Raw genomic sequence first — 11957 nt, 5'->3', positions numbered from 1 at the left:
CCTTCTGCTGCACACAAGAAACACATCTAAGCTTCAAAGATAGACATTACCTCAGGGTAAAGGGTTGGGAAAAAAAGTCTTCCAATCAAATGGACCCAAGAAGCAAGCAGGTGTGGCTATCCTAATATCTAAAAAGTTAGACTTCAAACCAAAATTAATCAAAAGAAATTAAGACGGTCATATTTTATTCATCGCAGGAGAAATCCATCAACACAAAGTCTCAGTTCTGAACAATACAAAGGCACCCACATTTGTAAAAGAAACGCTACTAAAACTCAAAGCTCATATGAAACCTCACACACTTATAGTGGGAGACTTCACACCACTCTCAACACTAGACAGGACCACCAATCAGAAAATAGCGAAACAAAAGAACTAACAGAAGTTATGTTTCAACTGGGTTTAACAGACATCTATAGAACATTTCAATCCAAACATAAAAGAATATCTTCTTCTCTGCTCCACATGAAATCTCCTCTAAAATCGACCAAATACTAGGTGGCATAACAAACCTCAACAGATACAAGAGAATTGGAATAGTCCCCTGTATCTTATCAGACCACTATGTTTTAAAATTGGAATTCAACAACAACACAAATACCAGAAAACCTGCAAACTCATGGAAACTGAACAATGTGCAATTGCACCACACCTGAGTCAAAGAAGAAATAAGGAAAGAAATTAAGGACTTTCTAATATTCAGCAAGAATGAGGACACAACATACCCGAACTTATGGGACACCTTGAAAGCAGTGCTACGAGGGAAGTTCATTGCACTAAGTGCCCATATGAAGAAATCAGAGGATAATCACATAGAATTAACAGCACAACTGAAAGCCTTAGAACAGAGAGAAGCAAACTCAACCCATAGGAGTAGACGCCAGGAAATAATCAACTTGAGGTCTGAAATCAATAAAATAAAAACCAGGAAAACAATACAAAAAAATCAATGCAACAAAGAGTTGGTATTTGGAGAAAATCAACAAGATAGACAAACCTTTATCCAAACTAACGAAAAAGCAGAGAGAGAACATGCAAATTAACAAAATCAGAAACAAAAAGGGGAACATAACAATGGGCATGGAGGAAATCCAGACAATTTTCAGGTCATACTTTGAAAACCTGTATTCCACAAAAATTGAAAATGAAAAGGAAATGAACAAATTTCTGGATAACTATCACCAAAATTAAATCAAGAACAGAGAACTTAAATAGACCCATAACCCACAATGAAATAGAGGCAGTCATCGAAAGCCTTCCAACCAAAAAAAGCCCAGGGCCAGATGGCTTCAGTGCAGAATTCTACCAGAAATTCAAGGAAGAACTAATACCAATACTCCTCAAATTGTTCCACAAAATAGAAACAGAAGGTTCATTGCCAAACTCCTTCTACGAGGCCACAATAACCTTGGTACCCAAGCCTCACAAAGACACGACTAAGAAAGAAAACTACAGACCAATATCCCTGATGAACATCGATGCAAAAATACTCAATAAAATACTGGCAAACCAAATCCAAGAATACATCAGAGAAATCATCCACCATGACCAAGGAGGCTTCATCCCTAGATTGAAGGGATAGTTTAACATATGAAAAATCTATCAACATGATCCACCATATAAACAAACTGAAAAAGAAAACCATATGATCATCTCCCTAGATGCTGAAAAAGCCTTCTACAAAATTCAAAACCTTTTCATGATAAAGGTCTTAGAGAGATCAGGGATAACAGGAACATACCTAAACATAATGAGAGCAATATACAGCAAACCAACAACCAACATCAAACTGAATGGAGAGAAGCATAAGGCAATTCCTCTAAAATCAGGAACAAGACAAGGCTGCCCTCTCTCTCCATATCTCTTTAATATCGTACTTGAAGTTCTAGCTAAAGCTATAAGACAACAAAAGGAGATCAAGGGGATCAAAATTGGGAAGGAAGAAGTCAAACTGTCTCTGTTTGCAGATGATATGATAGTTTACATAAACGACCCAATAAACTCTACTAAGGAACACCCACAGCTGATAAACACCTTCGCAAACTAGCAGGATACAAGATAGACTCAAAAAATTCAGTAGCCCTACTTTATTCAGACGACAAAGAGGCAGAGAAAGAAATCAGAGAAACATCACCCTTTATAATAGCCACAAGCAACATAAAGTATCTTGGGTTAACACTTATCATACAAGTGAAAGACCTATATAATAAGAACTTTGTGGCTCTAAAGAAAGAAATTAAAGAAGATACCAGAAAATGGAGAGATCTCCCATGTTCTTGGATATAGGTAGGATAAATATAGTAAAAATGGCAATCTTGCTGAAAGCAATCTACAGATTCAATGCAATCCCCATTAAAACCCCAGCACAATTCTTCACTGACCTTGAAAGGATAATAATAAGCTTTATATGGAAAAACAAAAGACCCAGGGTAGCCAAAACAACCCTATACAATAAGAGAACTTCAGGAGGCATCACCACTTCTGACTTTAAGCTCTACTACAGAGCTATAGTTCTGAAAACAGCCTGGTATTGGCACAAAAAATAGACAGGTAGACCAATGGAATTGAATTGAAAATTCTGATATAAACCCACACACCTATAAATACCTGATTTTCGACAAAACAGCTAAAATTATACAATGGGGTGAGGACAGCATCTTCAACAAATGGTGCTGGCACAATTGGATGAGGGTGTGTAGAAGACTACAGATAGACCCATGTCTGTCGCCATGCACAAAACTCAAGTCCAAATGGATCAAAGACCTCAACATCAATCCAGCCACATTGAACCTCTTAAAATAGAAAGTAGGAGGTACCCTTGAACAAATTGGTATAGCAGACTGCATCCTGAACGTAACTCCAGGGGCACAGACACTAAGAGCAACAATTAATAAATGGGACCTCTTCAAACTTAGAAGCTTCTGTAAGGCAAAGGACGACCTTTTCAAACTTAGAAGCTTCTGTAAGGCAAAGGACACAGTGGACAAGACCAAGTGGCAGCCCACAGACTGGGAAAAGACTTTCACCAATTCTACATCTGACAAAGGGCTGATCTCCAAAATATACAAAGAACTCAAGAAACTAGTCAACAAAACACCACATAATCCTATTAAAAAGTGAGGTACAGAACTGAACTGAATAGAGAGTATTCTCAATAGAGGAAATCAAAAAGGCTGAAAGACACTTAAGAAAGTGCTCAACATCCTTAGCTATCAGGGAAATGCAAATCAAAATAACTTTGAGATAACACCTTACTCTTGCCAGAATGGCTAATATTAGAAACACCAATGACAACTCATGCTGGAGAGGATGTGGAGAAATGGGAACAGTCCTCCCCTGCTGGTGGGAGTGCAAACTCATATAGCCATTTTGGAGATGAGTATGACGGTTCCTCAGGAAAATGGGAATCAGTTTACCACAGGACCCAGCAATCCCCCTCTTAGGCATATCCCAAATGATCCACATCCGAGCAACAAAGACATCTGTTCAACTATGTTCATAGCAGCACTATTTGTAATAGCAAGAACCTGGAAGCAACTGAGATGCCCCTCAATTGAAGAATGGATAATGAAGATGTGGCACATCTTCACAATGGAATACTACTCTGCAGAAAAAAATAATGGTATCTTGAAATTCTCAGGCAAGTGGATGGCACTTTAAGAAACCATCCTGAGGTAACCCAGTCACAAAAAGAGGAACATAGTATGTACTCACTCATATATGGATTTTAGACCTAGAGCAAAGGATCACCAGCTTATAATTCACACTACCAGAGGAACTAGGATAGAAGGTGTATTCTAAGAGATTCATATAAAGTCCTTCACAGAAGCGGGAAGGGACAAGTCCCCCAGAGCACATGGGAAGTGGGGGGTACAGTGAATTGAGAGAGAAGTAGGAGAAAGAGAGGGGGAGGAGAGGAAAGCACGTGCAACTAGGAAGATTGAGTCCAGATAGGAATAGAAGACAGGAGAGAGACAGAGAGAGAGACAGAGACAGAGAGAGAGAGCATAAAAGAGGGAGCCAATGTTGGTTTGAAGAGAAAATTGAACCCAAAGAAAGGTCTAGAGACCTACAAGACTGCCGCCAACTAACAATTTGAGCTTCCATGGAAAGGCTACCATAAATGCCCTTCCTGGATAGTAAGATCAACAACTAACTTAACCATGGAACCCTTATCTAGTACCTGTTGGAAACAGAAGCAAACACCCATACCTAAATACTGAGTTGAACTAGAACCCAGATGCAGATGGAGAGGACAAGACCAGGCTTCAGAAACACATAGAGACAGCTGACACACATAGAGATAGCTGGGAATCCAGCATGGGACTGACTCAGGCCCCCCTGAATATGGGTCTCAGCCAGTAGGACTGAGCTGTCTAAGGGACCTCAGACAGTGGAACCAGGATGTATCCCTGGTGCACAAAAGGACCTTGGGGTCACATCCCCCATGGAGGGATAACTGCCTTAACCTAGAGATAGGAGAAAAGCCCTAGTCCCTACTTCAAATGACCTGTCATATCTACATGACCCCAACTGGATGGCATTCCCCTACATATGGAATTGGTGTGGGGGGATGGGAGGGGAGGGTGGTTAGGGTGCATGTGAGAGGGCAGAGAGGGTAAAAGCGATGGAGGGAGGGAGGGGGGAGGGAGAGAGGGAGATGGGGAGGGAGGGAAAGATGGAAGAAGGGAGGGAGGGAGGGAAGGAGGAAGGGAAGAAGGGAGAGAGGGAGGGAGGAGGAAGGAAGGGAGGGATGGAGAGGGAACTGGGATCGACAAGTAAAATAATAAATTAATTTAAAAAAATCTTTTCTGCACCTCTAGAAAGAGATTCTTCTTCTATGTGCATAACCTATAAATTTGGTCTTTACAGGTCTTCACATATGCCTTAAAGCTCCCACTGGTAACCTACTATTATTTTATCTTTGTCCTTTTGGGATGTCCAGCTCCTCCACTCCATCTTCAAGCTCAGATATTCTATCCTCTTCTTGCCTCTATAGATGAGACTTGACACATTTTTTCTTATTTGATGGACTGTTGTACTGTCCTTTTTATTTCCAGCATATTAGGGTGTTTTTTCTTCAGTATTTCTATCTCTTTAATAAAGTCTTCTTTCATATAACTCATTGCATTCCTTATTTTGTCCAGCTGTCTGTGTCTTTGCACATACTTCAAATCTCTATTATGAGTTCTCTGAGACTTCATCTAGCTGACTCTCACTAGATGCCATTCCTTTAAGGTCAATAATTTTTGGAAGAGTTGTGCATCTTTGTTTTTTTTTTTTTTAATGTGTCTTATGTTACTGTGTTGGTATTTATGCATCTGGTGTTATTTTGTTGCTTGGTTTAATTTTTAATCAGCTATATTCCTTCAGCTGAAGTATTTGTAATGTTAAGATGGGACTTCGATGAGCATATGATTAAAAAAATAATTCCTCAATCTAGGAGCTCAGAGAACCTGATATAAGCTCTGTATTATTCTCTGAGTGGGATATTAACTGGGAATGCAGCTACCTGCTCTCACCTCTCTACAAATGTTATAGTGGTTGATGGGTAAGAGTGTACACCCACCCTGCTTTAATAACTGCTAGAGGATAAACAACCAAATATGAAGTAGACCCAGATTTTAGTGAATAAGATTAAAGAGGAGGAAAGCAGGGTGAGAAGTGGTAAAGATTAAGTATTAGGTAGACTTTGAAAAGAACATAGATACAACAGCTAGGAGGGGAAAGCTGGGATACTCGTAGGATCTACATATTTTATAAAAGTGTTATATACTTAGGGAAGATTACAATTAAAAGAAAAAGAGAGGGTAAGGCTGAAAGAAGGTAAGAATAGGAGAGATGGTATATAAAATGTGGTTGAAGAGTAAAGAACACATTACAGAAAACTGGTTGAAGAAACAACAATCCTAAAGCCTAAGTGAACAATACACACACACACACACACACACACACACACACACACACACACACACGAGCAAAAACCCTAAGACATGTATGCAAAAGCATAATGATTAAATAATAGAAAACAAGAAACAGATACTTGTGGAGTGGGTCCACTGGCACAGCTATGCTGAGTTGAAAGGTGAAGTTCTCAGACGCCCCTGACTCTACTTCTGTGTGAAGTGTAGAGAGTGGAAACTCCTGGTCTTTGCAGCCTGTGTTCTTGGGGTATGTGGGAGAGTGGAGGTTCAAAGTCCTTTCCTGATATTGTCTCCACTTTATTTTTTGAGGCAGGATCTCTCAATAAACATGGAGCTCACCATCTAACCTAAACTGGATAGCAAGAAAGACTTCCAGATCTGCCTGTTCCTGCCCCAGTGCACACTATCTAGTGTGAAGGTTACAGATGTGCTGGCTTCCAAGGGGTCCTAGGAGTCTGAACTCAGATCCTCATACTTGCACATCAAGCACTTTACTGTGAGCCATCTTTACAGCCCTAACCCAACACTAGAAGACAAGCTTCCCTAATTGGGGGGGGGGGAGGAAGCTCAGAAGAAGTTACTAGCATTATCTCCATTGTGTACTTGAGGAAAGAAACTTTCTTAAGGCCATCCAGCCATAGGATGCTGAGCTTTTAGAAACACTATATAGATAAAACTCACATGCTTCAACTTATACTATATTGCTTCTTTAGGCCTGAGGATCTCCCTTCTAATTTTTATTGACTCTATCCCTAATCATCCCCTTCAGCAATGACTTGTTCTTAAAACATTGCTGTACAGTGGGCTATAGTTTGGAACAATTTTGAGGAGCTTTGTAAGCCAGTTTGATGGGGAATTTGAAGGAAGAGTTTCTGAGCCTGAGAAATCCCCATCAAGGAGGCTGGGCAGGAGACACTTAGGCCAGGGATAGGAAAGGACAGCAGGCTAAGTGTGAGGGACAGAAGGACTGAAGTGAGGGAGTGGGAGTAAGAAGGAAAAAAATGCTGGATGCGACAGACATTACCTCACCAGAAACACATACTCCCAAGGCTGAAACTCAGCTTAATAATTCTGTTACTAGGGCAACAGTAAAAGAACCTATCTCGGAGAGAACCCAGCAGAGAGTGTTTGTGCACTCAAGTACAGAGGCTCTGAGTTGGGAAAATAGGTGGAAGCAAGTGGTCAAATAATGCAGCAGGAGGGATTAGGACTTCATAGGGCATTTCCTTGACCTCTGCCCTCTAAATCACGGAGAGTAGAAACATCTGAGCTGACTTGGTAGGAAGGCAGCCAGCAAGATCCACAAAGCAGAAACTGTTAAACCTCTTGACAGATTGCCAGTTATTTCCCTAATATCTAGGCCAACCTAGGGACACTAGGAAGTGGAGGTCACCTTCCCCATTATGGGAGCCCTCACAGAAAAGTTCCTTTGAGGGCATGCCTTGCAAAAGAAGCAAAGCAACACAAAGCTGACCATTGACTCAGTTTGCCTCCAATATGCTATCACTGGGACCTTTAATGCCTTAAGGTCATCCCAACCCCTTCAAGGAGGGCAGTGTGGGAAAATTCATCCATGCAAAGAGGAGTCCCGAGCACCACTTAAGATACAGTTGATGCTTTGCTCTGTATAAGGCCTCTGGTGGAGTAAGTCTTGTTCCTACAGTCAGGGTAACCAGGGTGCTCTCCCACCTATCAAGGGTATTAGGACAAGACAGCCTTGGCAGTTGACTTATCTCTTTCACAACAGCCCAGTGAGAAAAGGATAGCCCTTCAAAGCCATTAGGAAAACAGAAACATAAAGACTCTCACCAGACTCAAGCAAAATGAGTGTTATCCTTTCTAGACTACAAACCAAATACACACCTGATGCCTGTACACAGAACAGGATAGAGGAAGCCCCACCTAACACCTGCCGGCCACTCTTTTCAAAAGTCTTTCTTGAATGTCAATGGAAATAGGCAAGACTGGTTTGTTTTTTTGGTCCCCCTCTTGAGCTATGATTTCACAAGCCTATGTAGGGAATAGATCTCACCTAAGATCTACACAGAGGTGTTTGTATTGCCTTGGGAACTCCGTTTCAATTATTATTACTTTGGAGATGGGGTGGTGGGGCAGCCATCCCTGGTTACAGAGAAATTCCTACTAGGGCAGCTATCTGCCATGTAGACACCTGTTTCCCCACTGGACAAAGCATGGTCTAGATGATCCTGGAAGGAATATTTCCTTATGGAGGGTGAGGGCTCTACAGGGAAACTGAGTCACCCCAAATAGGTATCTACTGCTAAGCTTATTGTCATCTTTGAACTCCTTTGTTTTTTTGTTTTTGTTTTCTTTCTCTGTGTTATTCATTTTTGGAGGGCTGTGGGTTTGAGATAAGATCTCATGCTTCAGCCCAGGCTGGCCTTAAACTAGCAGCAAACCTCCTGTCCCAGTCTCCTGAATTACCATATACAACTTCCATTCCTCTGAGTAAACAAATTGTCTTTCCGTTTAGTTACTTCCCATACACAAGAAAAATCATTTACTGAATAGTGTCAACACTTACTATAAGAAGTTAACACCTGGCACTCATGAAGCCCTGGGTTCTATCCCCAACACATTAAACACACTTAGGAAATGAAGGCAGTAGAATTAGAAGTTCAAGGTCATCCTTTGCTAGTTCAAGGCCAGTCAGAACTACAGAAACCTTGTCTCCAAAAACAAACTGAAAAAAAAATAAAGAGAGCTAGGTTATAACTCAACGGGAGAGTGATTGCCAAGCACAAGGCTCTAGGCTTAATCCTTAGCACCACAAACAGTCAAATGAACAACAGTGCCCATCACCATCTCACCTAAAAGGAAACTTACACCCACAGAAGGAAGCAACAGAATATACCCAAGTCACCAAATCTCCTGTTTGTTTTTCAAGCCATATCTCCTAGCTGTAACAGTCCCCTGTCCTAGAACTCACTCTTGTAGACCAGGCTGGCCTCAAATCAGAGATCACCTGCCTCTGCCTCCTGAGTGCTTGGATTAAAGGTGTATGTCCATCACCACCCAGATCAATAAAATATTATCCCAAAGCTTACATCACACCGGCATCTCCCACACTGAAATCTACAAAACACCTGGAAAACCTAGCCATCTCTCACTGACAACTCCAAGTCACAACTCACTTTTAGACCTGCCTTAGGGTTTTTATTGTTTAAGAGACAGCATGACCACATCAACAGCAACTCTTATAAAGGAAAACATTTAATTGAATGATTTACAGTTTCAGAGGTTTAGTCCATTATCATCATGGCAGGACATGGTGGCATTTAGGCAGACACAGTGCTAGAGGAGCTGATCATGAAGAAGGAGATACATCTTGATCCTGCAGGCAACAGGAAGTTGTCTGAAACAATGGGCATGGCTTGAACATATCTGAGACCTCAAAGCCTGCCTCAACAGTGACACACTTCCTCCAACAAGGCTATCCCTACTCCAACAAAGCCACGCTTCCTAATAGAGCCACTCCTTATGAGCTTAGAGGGGCCAATTACATACCAAGCTACCACAAGACTTAGTGACATTAAATGATCCTAGCCATGTTACAATGACCCATCTGTTCTGAGGTAGAAGTGGGCTCCAATTCCTCCACTAAATCTCATATGCAGTTTTGAAGCTTCCCCTTGGTTACCCCTGGATAATGAATGCTATAGAAATGCACAATATGAAGGAATCCTGAAAACAAAAGCATTCTTGGGGAGCACAAGGAGAGCTCCTCCAACCTCTACTCTTAAGGGTCTCACCTCCTGAGTGGGGAACTCAAGCAACTTTGAGGGAAAAGATAATGGTAGTTTATACCAGCTGGTACTAAAAACAGACCCAAGATAGATTAGATAGATAGATAGATAGATAGATAGATAGATAGATAGATAGATTAGATTAGATTAGATACTGGTTTGGCCTGAGGCCCTAACCCATCCAACATGCTTTGGAACTCTTTTCTCTTTTCCACACTTACCTTATCTGTTTTCACCTGCTTTTCTTGGCACTGCCCCAGAGCCCCACACTTGCTGAGAGGACTCTGTTGAAGAAGGGCTGGGCAAGATCAAAGTCTGGGGTGAATTCTATATCCTAAGTGGCTCATATACCAAAGCCATCGATATTTTACCTTCTTTAGATATGGACCCATGTTTAACTGCTAGGAAAGGAAAAGAAGTATTGGCCTGTGTACCACTGGCTGATAACTCTATTTGAGCCCTCTGTTGAGCCCATTCACACTTTTAATAAAATGGCATATATATTTCTTATTGCTCTTTTCTTCTTAGGCAAGCAAAAGTATTCCAAGTCAACTTCCCTTAGCACCCAAAAGCAAGGCAGCTACACAGAATTCTCAGTAGCAAGCACATAGAGCTTGTGTAAGGGCTTATGTAAATGCTTGTGTGAGTGCTTGTGTAAGTGCTTGTGTAAATGCTTGTGTAAGGGCTTGTGTAAATGTTTATGTAAGGGCTTGTGTAAGGGCTTGACTTGGCCTTAAGCACTCTTTACATGTTTTTGGATACTGGGTCTCTCAGTCACTTAGGACTTACTGTGCTAGGCTAGCCAGTCAGAATTCCCCAGAGATGGACTTGTTTTTGCACTCTGAATGCTGGGATTACAAGCTTTTTAACATGGGTTCTGGGGACTAAAGTCAGGTTCTTGGTTTTGCATGGCAAGAATTTTACTGACTGAGCCATCTCCCCAGCCCTCGAACAACATTTACTTAGCTATCAAAATGAACACATTTTAGGAAGCATATCTAACCTCTCAAAGTTGCAATGCACCCATTAGAGGATTAGAAACTGCATAGCTACCATAGGAAGGAGTTAGATGCAGCCTGTTAGTGCTGCTCAATAACCTTTGGCACAATTTATTTATCTAAAGCTTTTGTTAGTGAGAATGCTTGTCATAGTGTGGTCAAACAGGTAAAGCCAGGCCTGAGGCTACTGTCCTGAAGAAGTCAAGAATGCTGCAAAACTAAATGAGGTCACCTGGAGTCACGGCTCTTGAGGAAAGACTCTAAGAGAGGCAGGGTGGTATAAATGAAAGGTGGAAGGGCTGATGAGGTGGCTTAGTAAAGTCGTTTGTTACCAAGACTGATGATCTGAGTTCAGTTCCCAGGCCCCACAGAGTAGAAGAAAATGTGTGCCCACACATATACACCACAAATCTACACACATATAAGTTAGACAATGTGATTTAAAAGTGTTTCAAAAGAAGAAAGAGAGAGAATAGAAAGTCAGTAAGAGAACTCTGAGAGCCTTGGAGGTCAGTCAGTGGCCATCACTCATGGGAACAAAGCAGCCAGCACACATGACCCACACCTAATAAAGTGTCCCTAGGAGACCCTGCCTGAGTAGCACACTCCACTGTGACTCCCAGGGGAAACGGCCACTTTGGAGATTAATCTCAGGCTACAGACTTTTATGTTCTAAATTTATCTTATAAGCAATATTCTAAGCTCTAGGGAGGGGCTTGCTTATGTTTTTATGTTTTTTAAACAGAATTTATTTTAATTATAAAGAAAGGTTGGCTTCCCTATCAATTAAATCTTGTTTCAATTAGTACAACTATCACTTAGGTCATTCCATTAAGTGTCTGAAATTTCCGCTTAAAGAAGGTCACTTTCAATTTAGTAAACATCCCTAAGTCATCATGTTAATTCCCAGCCAGTCACCCGAGAAATGCTGAGTCAGTAGACAAAATCAAGCATTAGCTAACTAGCCATGAATCCACTTGACTTTATTAATTTCTCTCTTGGCAGAGAAGCAAGAAAAGGAAACAAAGCATCAGAGACATTCACGCATCATTCATTCAATAAATATTTATTATATGCCTAGTGCCAGGCACTATGCTAAGCTAAATATAGGTTTCATTGAGTTATTAATATTCTCACTTACATTATATATGAAGTTTTCTATAGAGTAAGATCCTATTTTCCATAAATATACAATTTTAACTCCCAAGATGCTTTATCTTCATTTATGACCTCATACCTTCCCCCATGGAGTGAGTTACACAGAACTT

This window comes from Phodopus roborovskii, unplaced genomic scaffold (assembly GCF_943737965.1).
Source record: "Phodopus roborovskii unplaced genomic scaffold, PHOROB, whole genome shotgun sequence".
Classification (NCBI taxonomy): domain Eukaryota; kingdom Metazoa; phylum Chordata; class Mammalia; order Rodentia; family Cricetidae; genus Phodopus; species Phodopus roborovskii.
This window is presented reverse-complemented; position numbering follows the sequence as displayed.